The 22969-nt window shown below is 36.9% G+C and overlaps 1 non-coding gene and 1 pseudogene across 1 annotated transcript; both read left to right on the top strand.

The window, feature by feature from the left end:
- Positions 1–11742: 11742 nt before the first annotated feature.
- On the top strand, positions 11743–14013 carry LOC110217764 (prefoldin subunit 5 pseudogene; annotated as a pseudogene).
- Positions 14014–20984: 6971 nt separating this feature from the next.
- On the top strand, positions 20985–21110 carry LOC144456438 (U4atac minor spliceosomal RNA). Its single transcript, XR_013485531.1, has one exon. It is a non-coding gene; the product is annotated as a U4atac minor spliceosomal RNA (small nuclear RNA).
- Positions 21111–22969: the final 1859 nt, after the last annotated feature.

The raw sequence follows: 22969 nt of genomic DNA, 5'->3' as shown, positions 1-22969 counted from the left end.
AATGGATTTGGTAATTAAGAGACTTTATGGAAAGCAATTTCAGTTGAGTGAGAAAGATGAAATCTAGATTGCAAAGAATGAAAGAAGTAGAAGTAGAGGAAATAGAGGCAAACTGTATATACAGATTTTTGGGGTTTTTTTCAAAATAGTTGGGTTATGAAGGAGACAAGTGGCAAAATCATTTTAAATAATGGTAGGATCAAATTAAAGAATTTTTAAGGATGGGGAAGACCTAAGAATGTTTGTAGAGAGCAGAGACTAAGCTAATAGAGAAGGAAATATTAAAGTTTGAATGATGAATTTTGGGAATCCATTTGCTGGACAAAACAAAAGGGAATGTGATCAATGGTATAAATAGAGAGGTCAGCTTTAGTGAGAAGAGTCACCTCCTGAGGTAAAGGAGGAAAAAAATCAAGAGTGATGGCAAAAAGTCTCAAGATTTAGAGTAGAGGAGAAAGAGCTCAGACAAATGGCCTCTTATCTCAGTAAAGTGTTAGTGGAGCTTCTGAACTGAGAAGATAGGAATGGGAAGAAAAGAAGTATTAGAACAGCCGGTTTCAAAAATGTGTTATTCAACTGCAGTAGATTTTGGTTAGAATAGTTATGTGACATCTTCCAAGAGAGATGTACAACAAAGTAGCAGGAGTTAAGGGAGTATGTGGTGGGGGTAAGGAGGTGCACAGAGGAGAAGTTATCACCAAAGGCTGAAATCTGACAATGTGTGAGTAGTGTTAGGAGAAGGGGGCAAGGAATTTGGGGAAAAGGGATTGTGTAAAGTCAAATTGTTTAAAAAGTCAAAATAGAGAAGGAAAGAAAGTGATCAGGTAATGGTGATATTTTGGGATAACACTGAAGGAAGTAGGACAAAAAGTAACAGTAAGGACAAAGAATAGGATTAGAAGTAGTTAAGCATAAGGAGACATGGAATGAACAGAAGTTATAGTCTTAGGAATTTCAGGGAAAGGATTCTGGGGAAAATGGTGGGTTAGATCAGACAATTCCAAGCTCTCAAGATTTTCACCCACAAAAAAGATAAAATAGCACCTCAGGGGAACATAGAGTGGTAAAAATAAGTAAGATTAGGGGCAGAAAGATGGTGCTCCTGGGACAAATGGAGAAGGTCTGAAGGAAAATCCCAGAATAAGGTTCGGTCCCTGTGAAGAGTAAACACCTCCAGGCTATAATCACTTAAACAAACAAGAGGCAAGCCTTGAGGTTAGCCGGATTGCAAGGCTGCCTTGGCCACATCACAGGAACTTTTACCCCCTGGACATGGAGGGAAGTTGGGCATCTGAGCCAGAGAAGATCAGGGGAACCTCGGCTGACAAGGAAAGCCAGATCCAGCCATGCTTCAGAGATGTGGCCAGGGGTAGGGGTGAGAAGGAACTAGCACATGTCTAGTGAATGCAGAAGCAGTGAGGCAGGGACCTCTGGTGGTGGGCACTTACAGGAGGCTGGAGGTCTTGATTTCAGGTCCAGGCCAGAGGGGAGAACTGAAGGAGGATCTGAGGCCCCCATACTCCAGGACTAGAAGTGATTACAAAAATTAAGCTACTACAAAAAATGCATAGGCAAAGGAGAAAGAATGTAGAGAGAACATAGAATATTCTCTATATAGAATACAGAATATAGAATATGGGGAAAGAAACACAGAGAGTTACTATGGGAATTGAGAAGAACAAGGTGCATCTTCAGAAGAGGATACAGAAGCAAAGAAACTTCCTTCTACCCCAAAGATTAAATTCCTATGGTCACCTGCCCAAAAAGAATTAATAGAAGATTAATTAAAAATTAATTAATTAATTAAACAAGACTTTAAAAACCAAGTGAGAGACACTGAAGGAAACCTAAAAAAAAAAAATCCAAGAGAATCGAGAACATTATGGAAAGGAAGTCAACGAATTAGAAAAGGAGATCCAGAATCTTAAGGAAGAAAATGACTCCTTGAAAAATCAGAATTGGGCAAAGGGAAGCTAACAAAGTTATAAGAGATCAAGAAATAATAAAACAAAATATAAAGAATGAAAAAATAGAAGAGAATGCGACACATCTCATAAGAAAAACAACTGATCTGGAGAACAGATCAAGAAGAGAAAACATAAGAATAATTGGATTATATGAAAGCAATGATTAATAAAAGAAATTTGATACAATAATACAAGAAATAATTAAAGAAATTTTCCTGAAGCATTAGAACAAAAGGGAAAAGTAGAAATAGAAAAAAAAAGCCACTGAACATCACCTGAAAGAGAACCTATGAGGAATACCCACAGGAGTATTATAGTCAAATTCTGAAACTGCCATCTCAAGGATAAAATATTATGAGCAACAAGAAAAAAAATTTTAATATGACAATGCCACAATTAGAATAACACAAGACTTGTCTTGGAACACTACCAAAAAGCAAAAAAGCTGGAGTTTTGGCCAAAAATATCATACCCAGCAAAGCTAAGCATATTCATGAATGAAAAAAGAAATGGGCATTTAATGAATTGTCAGACTTTCAGGACTTTGTTTAAAAAAAAAAAACAACAAAACCTGAACTTAGTAGAAGATTTGACATACAAGAGCCAAGAGAAATATAAAGTACATATCAAAGAGTAATTACAAGGAACTCAATAAGGACAAATTGTTTACCTTTTATGTATATAAAATATAAAATGTTAAGTCTAAGATTGTTATTAGTAATAGGGTAGTTTGTAAGAAAGGTTAGGGTAAACCTGAGTATGATATGACTTTAAAAATTAAAACCATTTAGGAACAGCTAAAAAGAGGAATTATCTTGTACAAATGAGGTGCCAGAGGAAGAACCAATGGAGAGGAATTAGATGGGAGAGGAGTGCTGTTAGTTCTGGAAATCTGCTTTCATTGGGAATAGGTTCAAGAGGGAACAATACATATATATCTAGAAGAGTGTAAAAGTCTTCTAAATCCAGAAAGAAATGAAATGCTAAGAGGACAGGGAGCAGGGAGAGGATAAGGGAGGGATCTGTATAGGGGAGGGTGGGGGAATAGGTTAAAGGGGAGTATAGAAGAATGTTTAGGTTCATGGGAATGGGAGAATAGGGGAGGGATCCTTGGGGGGGGAGAGGTAGATTAAGTAATAGGAGGGCAAGTAGAAGTAAAGTAGAGGAATCAGAAGGAATAGGAAATAAGAGATGTGCCCATACATAAAAACAAAGATGAGGAGTAGAATTTGTTAGAGAAAGTACATGCCTATTTATGTATGTATCTACGTATACATGTGTATGTATATATCTATATACAAATATATTCACACTTAACTGTAGCCTGGGGTGAGGAGAGGAAGGGAAAAAAAATAGCAAAGTAAAAAGTACATAGCAGAAAACAAAAGAAAACTTACAAGGAAGCAAAGATGAACAGCTCTCAATACAATGTGCAGTATTTATTATATAGGCTTTCTTGAAATGAAAACTTATTGCTATATATTTTAATCCTCTTCTATTCTTTGCTGTACACATGACAAGCTTTTTTCTTTTCTTATTTTGTATTTAAGCTTCAATATTTAGGCTTATGTTTCTTTTTATTTTCTCTATTGTATATTTTAACTTTAGTATTTAAGTCTGAAATTTGAAAAAAATTAAAAAAAGAAAGGAATTGCAGCCTCCTCAATTATAGAAGGGGAATATTTGTAGGTAATGTTGAGATCAAGGGTATGATTGTCCCTATGAGTGGCAAAGATGGAATAAAGGCATAGACCACAGGAGTTGAGGAGGCTGAGAAATGAGGAAGTCAGTATTTGAGACGAGTATCAACATTCACATGGAAGTCTGCTGGTGTAAAGGGAGGAGCTGGGGTAGAAAGAAAGACTTTCAGAAAGGATGGAGAATGATATGGGAACAGAATGATAAATGTCATGAGGATTGAATAAGATGACATATCGGGATAGAGAGAACCTCCAAAGAGGATAGGTTGCTGAGTGATGATGGTAGAAAGGGAGTTTGGAAGTGGCAGTATGTAGCAAAATATATGCCTACTATTCCTCATTCCGGATCAATGTTAGGGGAGGAAAGGGGAGGGTGGTTGAGGAGATACTTTGTGCATAAGTATCTAACTCTATATTGTTCTGTCATTCAAAGTACTCTATAATTTTGGTAGTTCAGTTGTATCCAACTCTTTGTGACCCCAAGGACCATAGCCTGCTAGACCCTTCTATCTTCCACTATTTCCCCAAGTCTGTCCAAGCTCATATTCATTGTTTCCATGGCTCTATTTAGCCATCTCATTCTCTGCTGTCCCTTTCTCTTTAGACTTCAATCTTTCCCAACACTGAGGTCTTTTCCAATGACTCCTGTTTTCTTGTTATGTGGCAAAAGCATTTAATGCTCAACTTCAGCTTCTTACCTTCCAATGAACAGTCTGAATTCATTTCCCTAAGTATTGACAGATTTGATCTCTTTGTTGTCCAAGGGATTCTCAGCAGTCTGCTCCAGAACCACAATTCAAAAGCATCAATTGTGCAGTGCTCAGTTTTCTTTATGGTCCAACTCTAACAGCCATACATTGCTACTGGAAAAACCATAGCTTTGACTATATGGACCTTTATCAGTAAAGTGATGTCTCTGCTTTTTAGTACACTGTCCAGACTTGCTATAGATTTCCTTTCAAGGATCAAGCATCTTTAAATTTCATGGCTGCAGTCACTGTCTGCAGTGATCTTTGATCCTGAGAATATAAAATCTGACACTGCTTCCATTTCTTCTTCCTCTGTTTGCCAGAAAGTGATGGGACTAGTTATCATAATCTTAGGGTTTTGTTTTTTGTTTTGTTTCATTTATGTTAAGCTGCAAGCCTGTTTTTACACTCTCCTCTTTCACCCTCTTCTAGAAACTGCCTAATTCTTCATTTTCTCACAGCAGAGTGGTATCATCTGCATATCTGATATTGTTGATATTTCTCCAAGCAACCTAAATTCCAGGTCCTCTATAATTTGGGATTATCCTATCTGTTCAGCTTTATCTCTTCCAGCCAGTTATATCCTCCAGCCAAATTAATTATGCATTCAATCAACAAGTATTTTTTAAGCCAGAAGTATGGAATGACCACTCTTCCGGGCACAGAGATGCAAGGATAAAAAGAAAACAACTTATCTTCAAGAAACTTTACCCTATATCAGGGAAATAATATATAACTATAAGTTTATATGAAATATATGCAAAATAAACATAAACATACATTTATACAAAATAAATACAAGGAAATATTTTGAAAGGAGGTGGAGACCTTCAAAAAGTAAGAGAACAGGATAATCAATGTCCCTACAATACATCCTGACTCTGTGCCTTTGATCTTTCTGAAATGTCTTCCCTCCCTGTCCTTACCTCTTGAATGCCTACCCATCTTTTAAAATCTAATGAAAAGTTCACCTCATTCATAAAGTCTTCCTAGTCACTATTGACCTTTCCCCCTCTGATTTCACATGTTATTGTTTTGCATTTCTCTGATACACTTCTCATGCATTGTTGTTTTATTTGTGTATGTCATATCTTTTTCATAGATTAAAAACTTCATGAGGTCAGAGACTTATACCTTATCTAAATTCTGCATCTTTCCTAGTACTTAGCACAAGAGAGCACAATGCTTTGAACACAGTATGTACTTTAAACATTTATGTTGAATTGAACATCGAAATTTATGTTGTTTCAAGTAGTTTAACTAAGGTGATATGGATGGTAAGCAGAAATGAGGCTCAAAACCAAGTCTGATTCACAATCTAGTGCTTTTAAAGATCTTTGTGCTATTAATGAGGAGACAGGACTAGAAAACACACACACACACACACACACACACACACACACGCATAGACTTTCACCATATACAGACAACCCTTTCATAATGCTTTTGGATTTAAATTGTTTGATCCCTCCTTTTTCATGCCACCACCAAGAATTCCCTTGAAACTCCCAGATGTAACTCCAAGCTTCTAGGAGCCATTGGAATGTGGATGACTGAACTCCAAAATGAGTGCTGAAAGGAAAGACGAAGCGTAGCCTGAAAAATGAAGGGACATCCATGCAAGATTTGGAACAAAAGCAATGGAGAATACAAAGAATACCTTGAACCTCTCATTCTTTTGAAATTAAGGAAAACATACTAAGCACCAAATATGAGCAATAAAAAATGTGATTGAAAAATCTATTAGAAAGAAAAGAAAGAAGTTCTATCAAAGGAAAAGAAAAGATTCAAAGGACACTTGCAAGAACAGCAACTGAGCCCCAGTTATCGATGTCTGTCCACGTGGGTTTTGGATGATAAAGTAAGTGCTTCAGAATTAAGATTTCAGTAAAACCTCATATTCTTCCCATCTTTGTGTAATTTCCAAAATATCACAAATTGAATCAAAGTATAAATTTAGAGAACTCTTTAACTAGACTATCATCCATTATACTTTATTACCTATTATACTTTATCAATAAGGGCAGCTAGGTGGCATAGCGGGTAGTGCCAGACTGGAAGTCAGAAAGACTCATCTTCCTGAGTTCTAATCTGGCCTCAGACACTGATTAGTCCTGATCCAGACAAGTCACTTAACCCTGTTTGCTTCAGTTCTTTATTCATAAAATGAGCTAGAGAAGGAAATGGCAAACCGTGCCAGTCTCTTTGCCAAGAAAACCCCAAATAGGGTCATGAAAAGACAGACATGACTGAAATGACTGAATAACAGCAGCTTTATGAATAAAGCATACTATTAACACTGAGTAAAGACATTCTTAAGGACCATTTTTTTTTATTTTTGTCTTTGCATCCCCAGAATTTTCCACCATACTTGGTGTATAGTAGGTACTTAATAAATGTTTGTTGATTGAATGATTCTGGGATACGCTCATTCCAGACAATCAGCAGGATCATTTCAAGGGAGTAGCTTATAACTCCATCTTTAGAGATATCTTCATCTTCAGGGATACTCAAGATGTTGATAAACATGTTACACGTTCATTATTATCATAGTTATTATCATACCTTAGAGTTACAAGATGCTTTCACACACACAATTTCACTTCAACCTCACAACAGTCCTGTGGAATAAGTGGTGTAAACATTAGTATTTTCATTTTGCACATAAAGAAATTGGGGCTGACATTATGCAATGGCTAATATTGTTAAACTGAACCCTTCTCAGCATTACAAGGATCTAAGACATCTCCGGAGGCCTCTGGATGGAAAATGCTGTCCACATCCAAAGAAAGAACTATGGAAGTCGAATCGCTATCACTTATTTTTACCTTCTGCTGAGTTTTGTTTCATCTTTCTGATGGTTCCTCCTATTGGTTTTAATTTTTACTTACAACTTCACTAATGTGAAAATACGTTTAATGGGTATGTAAATGTAAAGCCTATATCAGATTGTGTGCTGTCTTGGGGAGGGTGGGAGAGGAGGAAAGGGGAGAAAAATTTTTTACTCATAAGCATATGGAAGTGATTGTTGATAAATCAAAATAAATTAATAAAATTTAAAAAAAAGAAATTGGGGCTGACAAAGATGAAGTCACTTGTTCACAATTACAGATTATAGAAAGTGGGAGAGTGAATTTTGACCCAGGTCTTCTCAATCTAAGTGTATTTTACATTATAGTATGTTGTGACCTTATATTCCTAAAAATATTATTAAGAACTAAGGGAAACAATGATATTCTAGGAACAATGGTCTATTTTTAATGAATACTATTTTAGTTTGCTGGAGAGTAGGAGTAGGGATGCTTATTCATACTTTCCTGAGAATTAAATACAAATTGCAAAGAATGAAAATAGATTGTATTAGAAGGTATTGTCAACATAGGAAAATATATGAACTCAGGAAGGGGGAGGAAGGGAAGAAAGATGAGAATGGCAAATCTTATACAGTAAAGAGGTGTTTTCCTATTTCCTTCTTTTCCCTTGATGTGATTTTATGTCAGTCACTGAACTGTCTCCAAAGCCTAGAGAATCAGTGAGGAAACTACTTGAAACGATTAAAAGCCTCAGAAAGATCGGTTAATGCAAAATAAATCTACACCAAAAAATCGTCACTATTTCTTTAACTACTAACAAAATTTAGGAAGAAATAGAAATTCGGTTTAACAGCATTGCAAAATTCATAAGATACCTACAAGTGAACCTATCAAAACATACAGAAGTACAAATATATAAAAATATACAAAAACAATAGAAACAAATGACTGCAGAGATAACCATGGGTCATGGGTAGACTGTGACAGTCTAAGCAAAATGTAAATATTACTTAGTTTACAATTTCAGTAAAACATCAACCAAATTATGAAGTGAATTTTTTTCTCAAGTAACAGAATAGTAATATTGGAATAGTTCTTCCAATTCATTTGGAAGAACAAGAAGTCTAGAATGTCAAGGGGAATAACGAGAAAAAGTAAAAATAAAAGGGGTGTAAGGTTTCCAGATGTAAAATTGTATTATATTTGGAACTGGTCTAACAAAGCGGAAAAGTAGATTATTGGAACAGACTTAAAGAAGGAAAAAAAAAGGTAAACTGAACATTGTAACTTAATGTGTGGTAAATCTAAGAATATAAATGTCTGGGGAGGAGCTACTGTCTTTTTGACAAGAACTACCAGAAAAACTTGAACATGGTTGCTGGAAAAAATTAGGTTTAGACCACCATTTTACACCATCAACCACACGTCAATTCAAAATGGATATGTGAATATAAAAAATAAAAATTTAGCTAGAATAAAACCAGATATCTCTCACTTCTATGCCAAAGAGAAGAACAAGCTAAACAAAGGAGAGAGATCATGAAGTATAAAACTAACAATTTTATCCGTACAAACTTAATGTTTTTGCAGAAATAAAATAGAGAAATGGCAGCATCGGAAATATGTTTGCATTAAATATCACCAATAAATGTCTCATCTCCAAATTATGTAGGGACCACCATAAAAAGAAGAGTCATTGCCCAATTGATAAGCAAACACATGATGAGATGAATTTTTTTCAAATGAAGAATCACAGACTCTAAATGACATCATGCAAACATGCTAAAAATTACTAATGGTAAGAGGAACACACTTTTAAAAAAAAATCTGAAGTTTCACCTCATGCTATAAAATTAGTAAAATCACAAAAGATGGGATCAGTAGTTGTAAAGCTTGTGGAAAATATCATTGCGTGGTTGGCAATCGTGAAGTAGTTTAATGGTTCTAATATCTATTTGGCATTTTGCAAGAAAAGTGATGAACTCTTTTGATCCCTTGACTCAATTATTCAACTAATAGATATATGCCACCCAACAAGTCATAGATAGAAATAAAGCCCTGATATACATGCTTAAATATTCATAGATGAATTCTTTGTGGTAGCAAAGAACTGTAAACAAAATGGTTGCCCATCAGTTGGAAAGTAGTAAGGGGAGAGGGGACTATAATAAATTGTTGTATGCAGTATCATTATGCAATAAAATCTGAAAATTATAAGTAGTTCATGGAAACAAGGGAAGAATTGTATAAAACGATTCGGAACCAAGGAGCTAGGTGGTGCAGTGGATAGAGTGCTGGGCCTAGAACCAGGAAGACTCTCTGCATGAGTTCAGATCTGATCTCAGATGCTTACCAGCTGTGTGACCCAGGGCAGGACGTTTAACCCTATTTGCCTCAGTTTCCTTATCTGCAAAATGAGCCGGAGAAGGAAATGACAGATTACTCTAATGTCTTTGCGAAGAAAACGCTAAATGGGGTCATGAAGAGACAGGAATGAGTGAAACAACTGAAGAACAACAACAACGATAAAACAATGCATAAATGGAAAGATTAACAAAAAGCTGAGCTCTCAATGTGTGTGTGTGTGTGTGTGTGTGTGTGTGTGTGTATTCGGATGTCATCACTCTATTTTAACTTGCTCCTTTTCAAAAGGGAAGATTCAATTGGAAGGGAATGGGAATGAAATAACTAATATAAAAATAAAAAAACACTATTAAAAAATATGGTTAAAAAGATAGGTACCTAGTCCACCAACTAAGTTCTCTCCCTTCCGGGGTTGATATCCTCAGACTTTCAGATGGCAGTGATTTCACCATCCTAGTGGATTATAGTAGATTGTAGATTTAGAATTGAAAAGTGATGTTAAAGCTCATCTACTCCAACCCCCTTCTCTTCTATAAAAACAAAAACAAAAAACAAAAAGCTATACCACTCTCTTAGAAGTGATAAAAAAAAAAAGCATTCTGATAAAAACAGGACATTTAGTTACTCAAATATTTGTTGTTTTGATTTAATTGGCCACATAAAATGAGGTCTCTGACTCAAATTAACCCCACATCATTTCACCTTTGTCTGACTGATTCATGATACAGCAGCATTAACAATATTTGGCACATTCCTAAGCAGTAGGTTTTCTATTTGTGACTCAGTTTACCTTATTAAAACAATGGAGCTCAATAAAAATTTCCAAATCATCACTTTTGGAGTAATTTTTAATGGGTTTCAATATAGCTTTGTATTTGAGTATAGGATACTGAGTCATATAATTGTTCTAAGATCTCTAAGTCATAGACCATTAAATATAGTTCCTTAAATATTGGTCATTTTAACTTCATGTGCAGAAAATGACATAGATGGTTAGAGTTTGTATTTAACCTAATTCAGCTTTTCTCATAAAAAGGACATTGTTTCAGAAATACTAATGAGCTGAACATTATTATAGACTACATTTCCTTAGATGGACCCCTGATCTTAGCAATATAATATATTTTCCATTCACTTTGTGAATGACTTTGGATTCAATTAAAGTGACTTTGTACTCAGAGTTCAATACAATGACCATCTCCAAACAGAAGCATATAGAAAGCCCCTCCAATAAGGAACCCCTTGATAGAAACTGATGAGCATCCTATGTATCTGCCACTCAGGTGTCAAAATGATTTTCCTAAAAATCAGGTTTGACCATGTCACCCCTCCTCCCATTCAACAATCCCCAATGGCAGGCCTGCTATCTTTTCTGGAATCAAACATAAAATCATCTGTTTGACTTTTGATGCCCTGCATAGCCTGAGTAACCCCCTTCAACTTTTTCAGTCTTCTGACACCTTATACCTTCCAAGTACTTTAAAACTCAGTGACATTGGCCACCTTACTGTTCCTCAAACTCCATCTCCCAACCCCAGGTATTTTATTGGCTGTCCCCAATGCCTGGAATTCTCTTGTTTCTCATATTTTCACTTCTTTTGGATTCATTCAAGTCCCAGATAAAATGTTATCTACTACAAAAAGTAGATCTGCATTATCTCCCAATCTCCCTTAACTCTCTTGCCTTCTCTCTGTTAATCATCTCCAATTTATCATGTGTATAGTTTGTTTATACATAGCTGTTTGCATCTTGTGTCCCCCATTAGACCATGAGCTCCTTCAGAGCAAGGTTTGGTTTTTGCCTTTCTTTGCATTGCCAGTGCTTAGCAAAATGTCCAGCATGTGGTAGGCACTTAATAAATGTCTCATTGATTGTCTGATTATTGGTAAGCATTTTACAATAAACATATCTCCCTCTCATATGCCCCTTAAAGTTAATGATCAATGTACCATTGAACGAAACTATCTCTGTGGTTAAATTTCAGATTTTTTTTTGTGATTTTAAAATTTGCACAGAAGTTGTCTCACCTGAGGAGAAATTAAAGTATTTTTAATGAAATCAAATGTTTTTATGAAAGAAATAACAATTACAGCAAGATATCGTATACTTATATATACATTTCTGTTATTTCTGTGACTGTAAAAAGATATGCCACACCGATCATTTGTGGAAACCTGCATGATGTCTCTTTTTCATGTCTTCATCAAGGATGCCTTTGATACATTCATAGACCATGTTCATGAAGATTTTTATAGAAATAACGTAAGAACATGAGTCACTAGTGGATGACGTTTTCTTAATCGCTTTCGGCAAGGGGAGCAAGGGTAAAAAGCAGCGTCTGTATTTTTCTACTCTTTTGGCATCTTCTAATCTTTGGGGCAGCTTGAGAATTTAACCCTGTACGCCTCTAAATTTAGGTCATCTCCAGCACAATTCTTCTATATGTATTTGGCCAGGTCCAGCCCCTCTTTCTGGGCAGCTAGGTGACTCAGTAGATTGGCCTGGAGCCAGGAAAACTCATTTTCCTGTGCTCAAATCTAGCCTCAGACACTTGCTATCTGTGTGACCCTGGGCAAATCATTTAACTTTGCCTCATCTTTGTCAACTGTCAAATGAGCTGGAGAAGGAAATGGTAAACCACTCCAGTATCCTTGCCAAGAAAACCCCAAATGGGGTCACAAAGAGTTGGACATAACTAAAAATAATTGAATAGCAACAAAGCTCCTCTTTCCAACCACACTCTCATAAGTGCAATTGTCATTTCATGACATAGGCAATTCTGTGCTGAAGGGGGAGAGCACGCCACCAGCATGATCAATGAAGAGAGTTCACCATGGAAAGGCTTGCAGATCAATTTCATTTCATGTCTATTTGTTATTATTACCACAATGGGGAAGTCAGGGCAATTGACCTGTGGAACAAGAAGATGGTAGTTGTTTTTTCCCCACTGAGGCTGCTTAAAAACAGTAATGACAAGCTTCTGGCTGATCTTTCTGAACTGTGTCTCATGCTGAATTACTGACTGTGTTGTTAGAAAAGGGCTGTGTTGTGAACAGAGAAAGTAGAATCCCTACATGTTGCTGTGGGGACCAGCTATCTGCGCTCTGTCTCCGATTCCATTTCTGTTTCTTTCTGTCTCTCTCTCCCCGCCCTCTCTCCATCTCTCTCTGTCACTGTCTCTCAATCTCTGTTTCTCTGTCTCTCTCCCTCTCTGTCTCTCTCTGTCTCTCTCTCTATCTCTCTGTCACTCACTCTCCCCACTATAATATATTAAAAGGGGTATATAGGGTGTTCTTTGAGGACTAGCACCTCTGGGGCAAGGGCTTGCCAAACCCTTTTCAGGGCTGCTCATCTATCTTTGATGCCCACCTGTCACCCAACTCTCACTTCTGGCTGCAAGAAGTTGTAGCGTTCTTAGTGGCCATACCGTGGTAAAACTATCTTGGCAGACGAGATAAACTAGGTTAAGGGTAACCAACAGGCCTCAAACCCATAGGTGAGTTAGGGGGATGTCTACTTCCAAGTGGGTGAAGACTTGCTCCAGCAGAAGGGGATGATTAGAACAATTTGTTCCAACAGTCATGAAGGTAGCTAAATCAGGTGCTGTGAAGCACTTAGACCTTAATCAGATGTGGAAGATGTCAAGGTCATCCACTGCATCCTAGGCCACTGCCTGTCATCTTGACTTTTGTCTTACAACTGAACTTCAATGATTTAGGAAGAGAGAATGAGGCTGATGACTTTGTACAACTCTGCTTCGCTTAAATCCAATTCACAAACAAGTCAAGATGTCATTAGTCCTCTTCAAAAATGAAGGACAAACAATGTAAGACATAACCTTTCTAGAGAGGAAAGCCAACAATTCATTTTAAAGTTTCATTGCCTGTTATGAGATTTATCAAGTTGTCAATAAAAATTAAATAAAAATAATATTAGCTCAATCTGCCTCTAGGTGGTTTCTAAACAACCAAACTATAGTGAGAATGCCCTTGCTAATTATACCCTGATAGTTAAATAATCGGATTATGCTATGCCACATCCCTGATAACCATAAGGATATATATCTATAAGACCAAATACAAGGAGGCCAAGGAGTGTCTGAATGTGCTGAACAAAAGAAACGAGGGGAAAGAATTACTTGTCCCATTGACCAGTTCTGTGTATGTACCTGGGAAGCTACACAGTATAGAGCATGTTCTCATTGATGTAGGAACTGGCTACTATGTGGAGAAGTCAGCAGATGATGCTAAAGACTTCTTCAAGAGGAAGATTGACTTCCTCACTAAGCAGATGAAAAAAATTCAGCCCGCTCTGCAGGAGAAGCATGCCATGAAGCAGTCTATCATGGAGATGAAGAGCCAGAAGATTCAGAAGCTCACAGCCCTGGGGCTATCCCAGGCAGCCACGACCAAAGCCTGAGAGGGGTTGGGGGAACTGAGAGCACGTGTACAGAGCCAATAAAAGTGTCCGCCAGAAAAAAAAAATAAGCTTATACTCTAAACTGGCATTGCCTCCTGGCTGCCATGACTTCTACTTGCTAAGGACAATAAGATACTTTGCTTTTTTAGGCTTTGGTCTCTTTCAACTTCCTCTTTTGGGGACTATTTAATTCAACTGTTCTAATAAAGGGTGGTAGAGTTGATATTTTTATTTTTGCCTATTTTCCATTTTTCTGAATCACCGGTTTGTTTAAATAGATGGAGTTGGGTTGGAACTGCATCAGCAACATGACTTTTTGCCTTTCATTTGGCTAAAAAATTGATATTGATTTTGATCTTTGCTCTAACCAGTCATTGATCTGATAGTACACAGATTCTAAAATAATGTGTAAGCAACATGTCAATTCCTCTCTATTAAGGTCTAGTTGACCATATTTTTTCTTTTCCTGTGTGGTGTTCACCACACCTAGTACTTTCTAGCTCCGTTTTTAAAGAAAGCATTCAGGAGGTATAGACACTAGGCTACAGGCCTTTGACTTTTGACTTAGTTTCTAGGATCGTTTCATTTAGTGCTTAATAGACTTTCTCTACACTTTCTTTGTATGAAACAGATGTTGTCACTAAAGCTATAACTTTTTTTTTTAACAATTGCTATATATTTAGTTTTAACACATCAAGTCCTGGCCAAAAATAATCTAATAGTACCTTTCTTCCCTCAAAAAAAGTATATTCTCCCCAAAACAGTTAAGACAAATCCACCCTGGTTTGTTTACTCACATTCCTCACAAGCACCCAAAGGGTAAATAACAAAGTATCACTTAAAAATAAAGTTCCTAAATGCTTTTGTACACAAGATGAAACCAATTCAGTCAACACCTGTATGTGTCTCTGTGATGAGAACCTGTAAGCTGTCATTCCACTTGATGGCAATTTCTTTGGCTTCTGGTTTCATTTATATTGCCAACATTAACATGAATTTGACTCAGTTCCTTTGGTAAAGCATTCAGCTTTCTTTGTCATTGAACAAAGGCAGCACATTAAAAGAGTCAACAATTAAATTAATATTTGTAGATAGTCTAATAACTAGGTGTTACTCAGAGCTCTCTGCCCCTTTTGTCCCCATCAATGTGCCGTTATAATTGCAGAAACAAAGGACAATGACGATGAATTTTTGTATTATCTCTTTTATAAATCCCTACGGCCAAAATATTTGTTATCTAGTAGAGAGGTATCAAGCAAGTGCATAACGCTCCCAAGTGAAGCCTGAAGCAGATTAAAATGTTATTGGGAAATATTTAGCAAAACAAACAAAAAAATACAATAAAGCATGATGTTATATTTTCAAACCAGGTCAGTAAGCAGCCCATAGGGATCCTTAGTTGCAGATTAGTGGCCCCTGATTCTGGCTGAGTTTGACACCACTGGTATAGTAGAATGATTTTGGGCAATGAACTTCTCTGTTCTTAGGTAGAGTGGTCCTGGAGCAACGAGCAACATCTATTGCCAGATCCATAAAAGCTTTTCTATGTTGGTGGAACCTATCTGCTCTTCAGCTCATATGACAGAGGCTTTGAGAATTCTGGATCACCTCCCTACCATAATGAGCCATCGGCATGGCACTTTTTGTGGAGGCTAGGGATCTGAGAGCTTTGTGGGAGTTGTGTAGTACCTTCTACACAAATCTTAATGTTTGCTACTCTGTAATGGCAGCATTGAAATGGTTGTTCCCCGAAACTCAGGGCCTAGACAACACAATTTCCTGACAGTCCTTGAACTACTTGAGACTGGTCTTTTATATAGTTCAAATAACCTATGTGCTATGATTTTATGGGAAATAAAAGGCCCACACTCCAAAATAATTGCCCTATTGGATGATCATACTGAGTAAATTCCCACCATGAAAGCTACTCTTTTTGGTCAAGGCAATGTTGCACGAAGTGTAAAGTTAAAATTCATATAACCTGGGAGGTAACACATTAGCCCTTTGGTGATTTAGCCAAGAATAGTTTCTCAGATTAGGCAGCCAAAGTACAACTTTGAAAGAATGGTCACAGGCAGGTTAATAATAACTCATATTTAGATAGTCTTTATGGTTTTCAGGTACTTCCCTCCCAATAATCCTGTGAGGTAGATTTTAATGTTGGTAAATGTAGTTTGAGGGGGAAAAAAAATGAATCATGAGCTATAACCCAGGAAAGGCAGACCCAGTTGGGGAATTGAATGGAGGGAGGATTTGGGAGAGGGAGGAATTAATACCTCCTGAGGAGAAGAAAAAAGGAGGACACTCAAAGAAAAGTGGCAACGCTCTGAAGATAAAACTTCCTCTTTTGCCCAAGGCTGGCCTGGCTGACACTAGAGATAAAACATATATAACACATGAAACACATTCCAGCTAAAAATCTTCCCAGACAGCAGAGAGCCAAGAGCTGTCATCAATCCAGTCAAGAAACCAGCACTTCCTTTGGAAGACTAGCACACACAGTCTAGGGCTGGTGAGGCCTTAAGCTTTTGATCAAACTAAAGGTCTGTAAAATTATGGTACTTTCCTCCACCTACATATTATTCTTAACATCAGACAGAGTAAAGAGACTCCAATAAAAGATCCTGGTGTGCCGTCAATCTGTCAGCATCAAAGACTCACTCAACTAATGATCTGTGTAGTGAACTTGAAGAAGGCAATCATATCCCTAACAGACAATGATCTAGGCTATGATTTCTGTTACTAGGGGGAGCTTGTGGAAGAATCTATTGACTGGTTTACACTTAAGATTAATTTTGATTCTTTTTTATATCAGTGGGCTAGGTCACCCAGCAGAGAAAACATTCCTCAGTTTCTAGTCTCATGCTACAGCTTGGTGGTGTTTTTACAATTGAAAGGATAAGGGGGGAAGAGTTGATTCCTGTGCTTGTTTGAATTTTTAATAATTCTGCAGTAACCCAGGTCTGCTCAGTGACCCTAAGATTGTAACTCATTTCTCTCAATGTGTTTCCAGTTGAGTTTCCAGCATGGAATCTCCTTTAATATGGGAGGCTTGGTCCTGTGCTGTTTAGCATTTTTAATCAGTGACTAGTATGAATGCATAGATGACACGAGGACCAGGATAACAAAGATAAAACACTTCTCCAGTTCATTCTATAGATGAGGAAACTGAGGCATACAGGGTTATGTGATTTGTCTAGGCTAACACAGCAAGAGTGTGAGGCCAAATTTGAACTCAGGAAGATGAGTCTTCTTGACTCGGGGTCTGGCATGCTATCCATTGTGCTGCCCAGCTGTCCCATTAAGTCTTGTGGCTAGTTTCAAAAACTATTTTCTAATTACAAGATGGGAAGGTATGACTAGAAATCAATTCCTCTGAAAAAAGATATAAGGGTTTCAGTGGCCCGAAACCTAAACTGATATTCATAAAAAAAGATACAGCCATGCTCAAAAGTTTTTAGTGACTCCCTCTATAGCTGCTTGGTTAAATATGAAATCTTCAGCCTGGAATTTAAAGCCCTTCAAAATCTTATTCACATCCACCATTTCAGAATTATTTAATATTATTCCCATTCATAAAGTCTCTATTGTAGTCAAATTGTGCTGCCAGTTATTCCCCAGACATAATGCTTAGTCTCCTACCTCTGTATCTTTACACAAGTGATTCTCCACACCCTTAAAAATTCCCTTCTCAGGTCCACAGCTTAGGTTTCACCTTCTATGGTAGATCTTTGCTGAGCCCACACAGGCTGTTAGAGCCGCTTCCAGGGGTGTTGCAGTGTTCAAATGATGCGATGGATGGACATAAAGCATTTTGCAAACCTTAAGGTGCTATATAATTACCAGTTATTCTTACTAATAATAATAATAAATATTCTTAGTAAATTATCATATTTTCAGCCTGTAGTAACCATCCTTCTAGTCGGGTGATGACTTCATTCGCTGACCCTCCTACTGCCCTCCTTCTGAGTTCAAACAATGTTTATAGAGAAATTCAGAGGTGTGCTGGTGAATGTTTAACAACCAGATTCTCCAGAAAATAAACATATATGTGTGTGTGTGTGTTTGTATAAATATGTGTGTGCATGTTTGTATACACGCTTTTATGTTTAATTTGCATTATTAACATTTTCTTAAGTCTAGACAATTGAAAAATGATAAATCAAGCTCCAATTTGTAGTGACTGCTGATTTCTAAGGTATAAATGCACATATAAGAAATTTAACAATGCCTCTCCAAGCCAGGTAGAGTTGGCTCCAGCATACTCCTTTCTCTCTTGAAATTACTTTATATTACATTGCATGAGATAGGGAGGGCAGCTAGGTGGCACAGTGGATAAAGCAGTGGAACTGGAATTAGGAAGACTCATCTTCATGAATTAAAATCTGGCCTCAGACACTAACTGTGTGACCGTGGGCAAGTCACTGAACTCTGTTTGCCTCAGTTCCTCATCTATAAAATGAGCTGGAGAAGGAAATGGGTCATGAAGAGTCAGACACAACTGAAACAGCTCAGCAACAATAACAACGGGATAGTAAGAGGTACTGGATCTGTAATTTCACTGGCATAGGAAATCCTAGGTGAGGAAACTACTCCTACCAAAGCAGTTTGGCATCTCCTCTGAAACCTGCAGTCTTAAAGACACATGTCAAGGTCACACAGACAATCTGTGTCAAAGGCAGGACTTAAACCCAACAAGCTCTTTTTATTTTGAGGCTAGCTCTCTATCCACTACACTATGCAGGCTTATTTTATATATGTGTATGATTTACTTAATTGTTTATATGTTCTATTCCCATTCACAGTAGAGATAAGCTTCTTAAAGTCAGAAATTATGTCATTTTTGTCTTTTAATTTCCATCATCTAGTATAGAGTCTTTATCATAATAACCATGATTACAATGACTAGCATTTATATAGCTAGCACCTTCAGGTTTGCAAAGTGCTTTACAAATATTATATCATTTTATCCTCAATCAACCCTGAGAGATAGATATTATCTTTGTTCCCGTTTTACAGATGAGGAAATTAAGACAGACAGAGATTAAGTGAATTATACAGGTAGTCTAGTATTCTACCCAGTTATGCCATCTATTGGCTTAGTATGAAAATACTTTGCAAAAAGTAGTCAATTCATGCTTTTTGAGTTGAATTGAATTAAATTGAATATGAGCCAATAGTATGATAAATCAGCCAATAATATCAACTTAGATTTCCTCAGAGACATTATAAGAAGTTTTCAGGAGTATGGATGTGATAGTACTACTGTATTCTTCCCTGGTCAGACCACATCTGACATATTTTGTATAGTTTTATGTACCATATTTTAGTGTTACCTATGACTCAGTAAAAAAAAAAAACTTTCTGGGCTCACACAGGCTAGGGCTGTAAGAAAGTCACTATTATTTCTTTGGCTCATTGTCTCCACCTAGAGTTGCTGTTTAGAAAAAAAAAAGGAAGAAGCACACACCTTTTACTCAGGTTATAGCTATTGTCTGGAATTCCCCAAATTTGAATAAAAATATCTCCAGTTCCCATTCAAAGTATCAAAGCCACACATGAGTCACCTTTGATTTCATCCCATAAAAAATTTTCAGAAGAAAACAACTCACAGGACCTCAAGAACACTTACAGAAACACTAATACTCAAATAGCTTACCAGTTCCCCAATCATATTGGAGTCCCTTGTGTTCTCTCATTAAGGCCATACCATACACACACACAATCTAAGGGGAGTAGCCCTCACTTGACTCCAAACAAGTATACATCACCTATAATCTCATCATTATTAACTGGAGACTCAATTGATCACCAACATCCCAACCCTTATATTGGGAAAGACACCCATAATGTAGATAATAGGGCATGGTCATTCACTCCTGTAATCTTAGCTACTAGGGAGGCTGAGGCTAGCAGATCTCTTGAGCTCAGGAGTTCTGAGCTGCAGTGTGTTATGCCAATTGGATATCCACACTAAGTTCAACATCAGCATGGAAGCTCCAGGGAGTGGGAACCCACTAGGTGCCTACAAAAGGGGTGAACTAGCCCAGGTTGGAAGTACAGCGTATCAATACTCTTGCACCAATAATTAGTGGGATCAGATCCTGAGTAGCCTCTGTACTTCCCCAGGCAGAAATGGGGAGGCTCAATATGACAATAGCAATAAAAGATAACAAGGAGAGTACTAGCATGGTAAATGGCCACAGTTGAAGGAATTAGGGATATTTAGCCTGGAGACAAATAGCCTTAAGGAGGATATAATAGCTTTCAATTATCTGAAAGACTATGAAGCAGAAGAGAAACTAGATTTTTTTTCTGCTTGACTATAGATTGCTGAAATACGAGCAACAGATAAAAGTTGTAGGGGAATGTTTAGACTTCCAAAGAAGGATAGGAAGGAAACATTTCCTGAGAGAAGTTATCCCATTGGTTAGTTCTTCCCCAAACTTCTATTTTGGAGAAAGGTCCAGAGCAGACACCCTCATTTTCCAGACTTAGCTACTATGTACTGAGCAGGTGCCTTTCTTTCCCCTCCCCCTGCTTTTTATCACCTGTTTTATCTGTAGTTTTCCCCCATTAGAATGTAAGGTCCTCATTCCCAAATTGATAAATGGTCAAAGGATATGAACAGGCAGTTCTCAGATGAAGAAATTAAAGCCATCTATAGTCATATGAAAAAATGCTCTAAATCACTATTGATTAGAGGTACCACATCACACCTATCAGATTGGCTAACATGACAAAACAAGAAAATTACAAATGTTGGAGAAGATGTGGGAAAATTGGAACATTAATGCATTATTGGTGGAGTTGTGAACTTATCCAACCATTTTGGAGAGTGATCTGGAACTATGCCCAAAGGGCTATAAAATTGTGCATACCCTTTGACCCAGCGATAGGACTTCTAGGGCTGTATCCCAAAGAGATAATAAAAATGGGTAAAGAACCCACATGTACAAGAATATTTATAAACCATCCTTTTCTACAAGTTGCGTTACTGCCCAATGAATGTCTAGTGAGGACAGTACTGGTAACACCTACACAACACACACACAGCTCTTAAAGCTTTGCTTTAACATGGTGCAATTTGTGGAACCCTCCCACAAATAGTTATTTTAAAGCAAATATATCTATGTATCTATCTATCTATATATCTATATCTATATCTATATCTATATATCTATATCTATCTATCTATATCTATATCTATATCTATATCCATATCTATATCTATATCTATCTCTATATCTATATCTATATCTATATCTATATCTATATCTATATCTATATATCTACGTATATAGATATAGATATAGATATAGATATGGATATAGATATAGATGATATAGATATAGATATAGATATAGATGATATAGATATAGATATAGATATAGATATAGATATAGATACAGATACAGATACAGATACAGATATAGATATAGATATAGATATAGATATAGATATAGATATAGATATAGATATAGATATAGGTATAGATATAGATATAGATATGGATATAGATATAGCAGTTCTTTCTGTGGTGGCAAAGAATTGGGAATTGAAGGGATGCCCATCAATTCAGAAATGGCTGAACAAGTTGTGGTATATGAATGTAATGGAATACTATTGTGCTATAAGAAATGATGAGCAAACAGACTTCAGAAAAACCTGGAAAGACTTATATGGACTGATGCTTAGTGAAGTGAGCAGAACCAGGAGAACATTGTACACAATAACAGCAATATCGTGCAATGAATGACTTTGATAGACTTAGCTCTCTTCAGCAATGCAAGGATCTAAGACATCTCCAAAAGTCTCATGATGGAAAATACTATCCACATCCAAAGAAAGAGCTATGGAGTTTGAATGCAGATTGAAGCATACTATTTGCTATTTTTTTCTGCTGTTTTGTTTCTTCTTTCTTATGGTTCCTCCTATTGATTCTAATCCTTCTTTACAACATAACTAGTATGAAAATTAAAAAAAAAGAATGTAAGCTCCTTGAGGGCAGGTATTGTCCTTTTTGTTATATTTGTATCTTCAGTGTTTAATACAGTGCCTGGACTATAGAGAGTGTTTAATAAATACTCATTGACTTGACTTAATAAAAATGCAATGAGTTACCTAAGGAGATGATTGTTTTCTCTTATTGAAGATATTTAGACAAAAGCTGAATGGTGACTTGTGGTGTGCATTGTTGAGGGAATTCTTGTTTAGCTATGAATTGGATTAGGTGGGCACTGAGGTCCCTTCTTAGTCTGAAGTTTTGTGATTTTGAGGTAGTTGTCTCATTGGACAGAGGTTGGGATGAGCACTTTACAACTTTTCAGTTATTCTCCATCATTATGGCTTTTGTTCCTTCTTGACTCATCTTGATTAAAGATTCTGTGTCTTCAGTCTTGATTTTCCATTGTAGTATTCTGGATGGCCTTGTCTGTTTTACCTTATTAAACCGGGTTTGTTTGGTCTCCACTGCTAACTCTCTCTCTCTCTCTCTCTCTCTCTCTCTCTCTCTCTCTCTCTCTCTCTCTCATATTCCTGGCTTACGAATATTCACTTGATCTCTGATTAAAGACAAAGGAAAACTAACTTCCTGCAGAAATTCCCAGTCCTACCCCCAACTGTCCCCTGCACTGGCTATCCTATGGCTATTAAGCCTTTCCATCTCACCAACAAGGCAAGGAGGGCTCTTACATACCAGCCCTTTATGGGGAGGCAACTGACTACATGTACTATTCTTAAAGAGGGCCAGTAGACCACAAAGAGATCTCCTCTACCCTGCCCTTGGCTTAAACCTGCAAAAATGCCCATTTAAGAGCTTTGGAAATTTTCAAATAGATAAGGTAAGAGTTTCAGGAAAGTGAAAGTCAGATGTAAAAAACTTTACCTGCTTCAGAATTTCTATCTTGAGCCTACTTAACATATCAGTACAAAATTTAGAATCAAGAATTGCTGT

This window comes from Phascolarctos cinereus, unplaced genomic scaffold, assembly GCF_003287225.1.
Source record: "Phascolarctos cinereus isolate Bilbo 61053 unplaced genomic scaffold, phaCin_HiC Scaffold_3;HRSCAF=262, whole genome shotgun sequence".
NCBI classification, from domain to species: Eukaryota; Metazoa; Chordata; class Mammalia; order Diprotodontia; family Phascolarctidae; genus Phascolarctos; species Phascolarctos cinereus.
The sequence above is the reverse complement of the archived record's forward strand: the minus strand, read 5'-3'. Positions and strand labels throughout refer to the sequence as shown.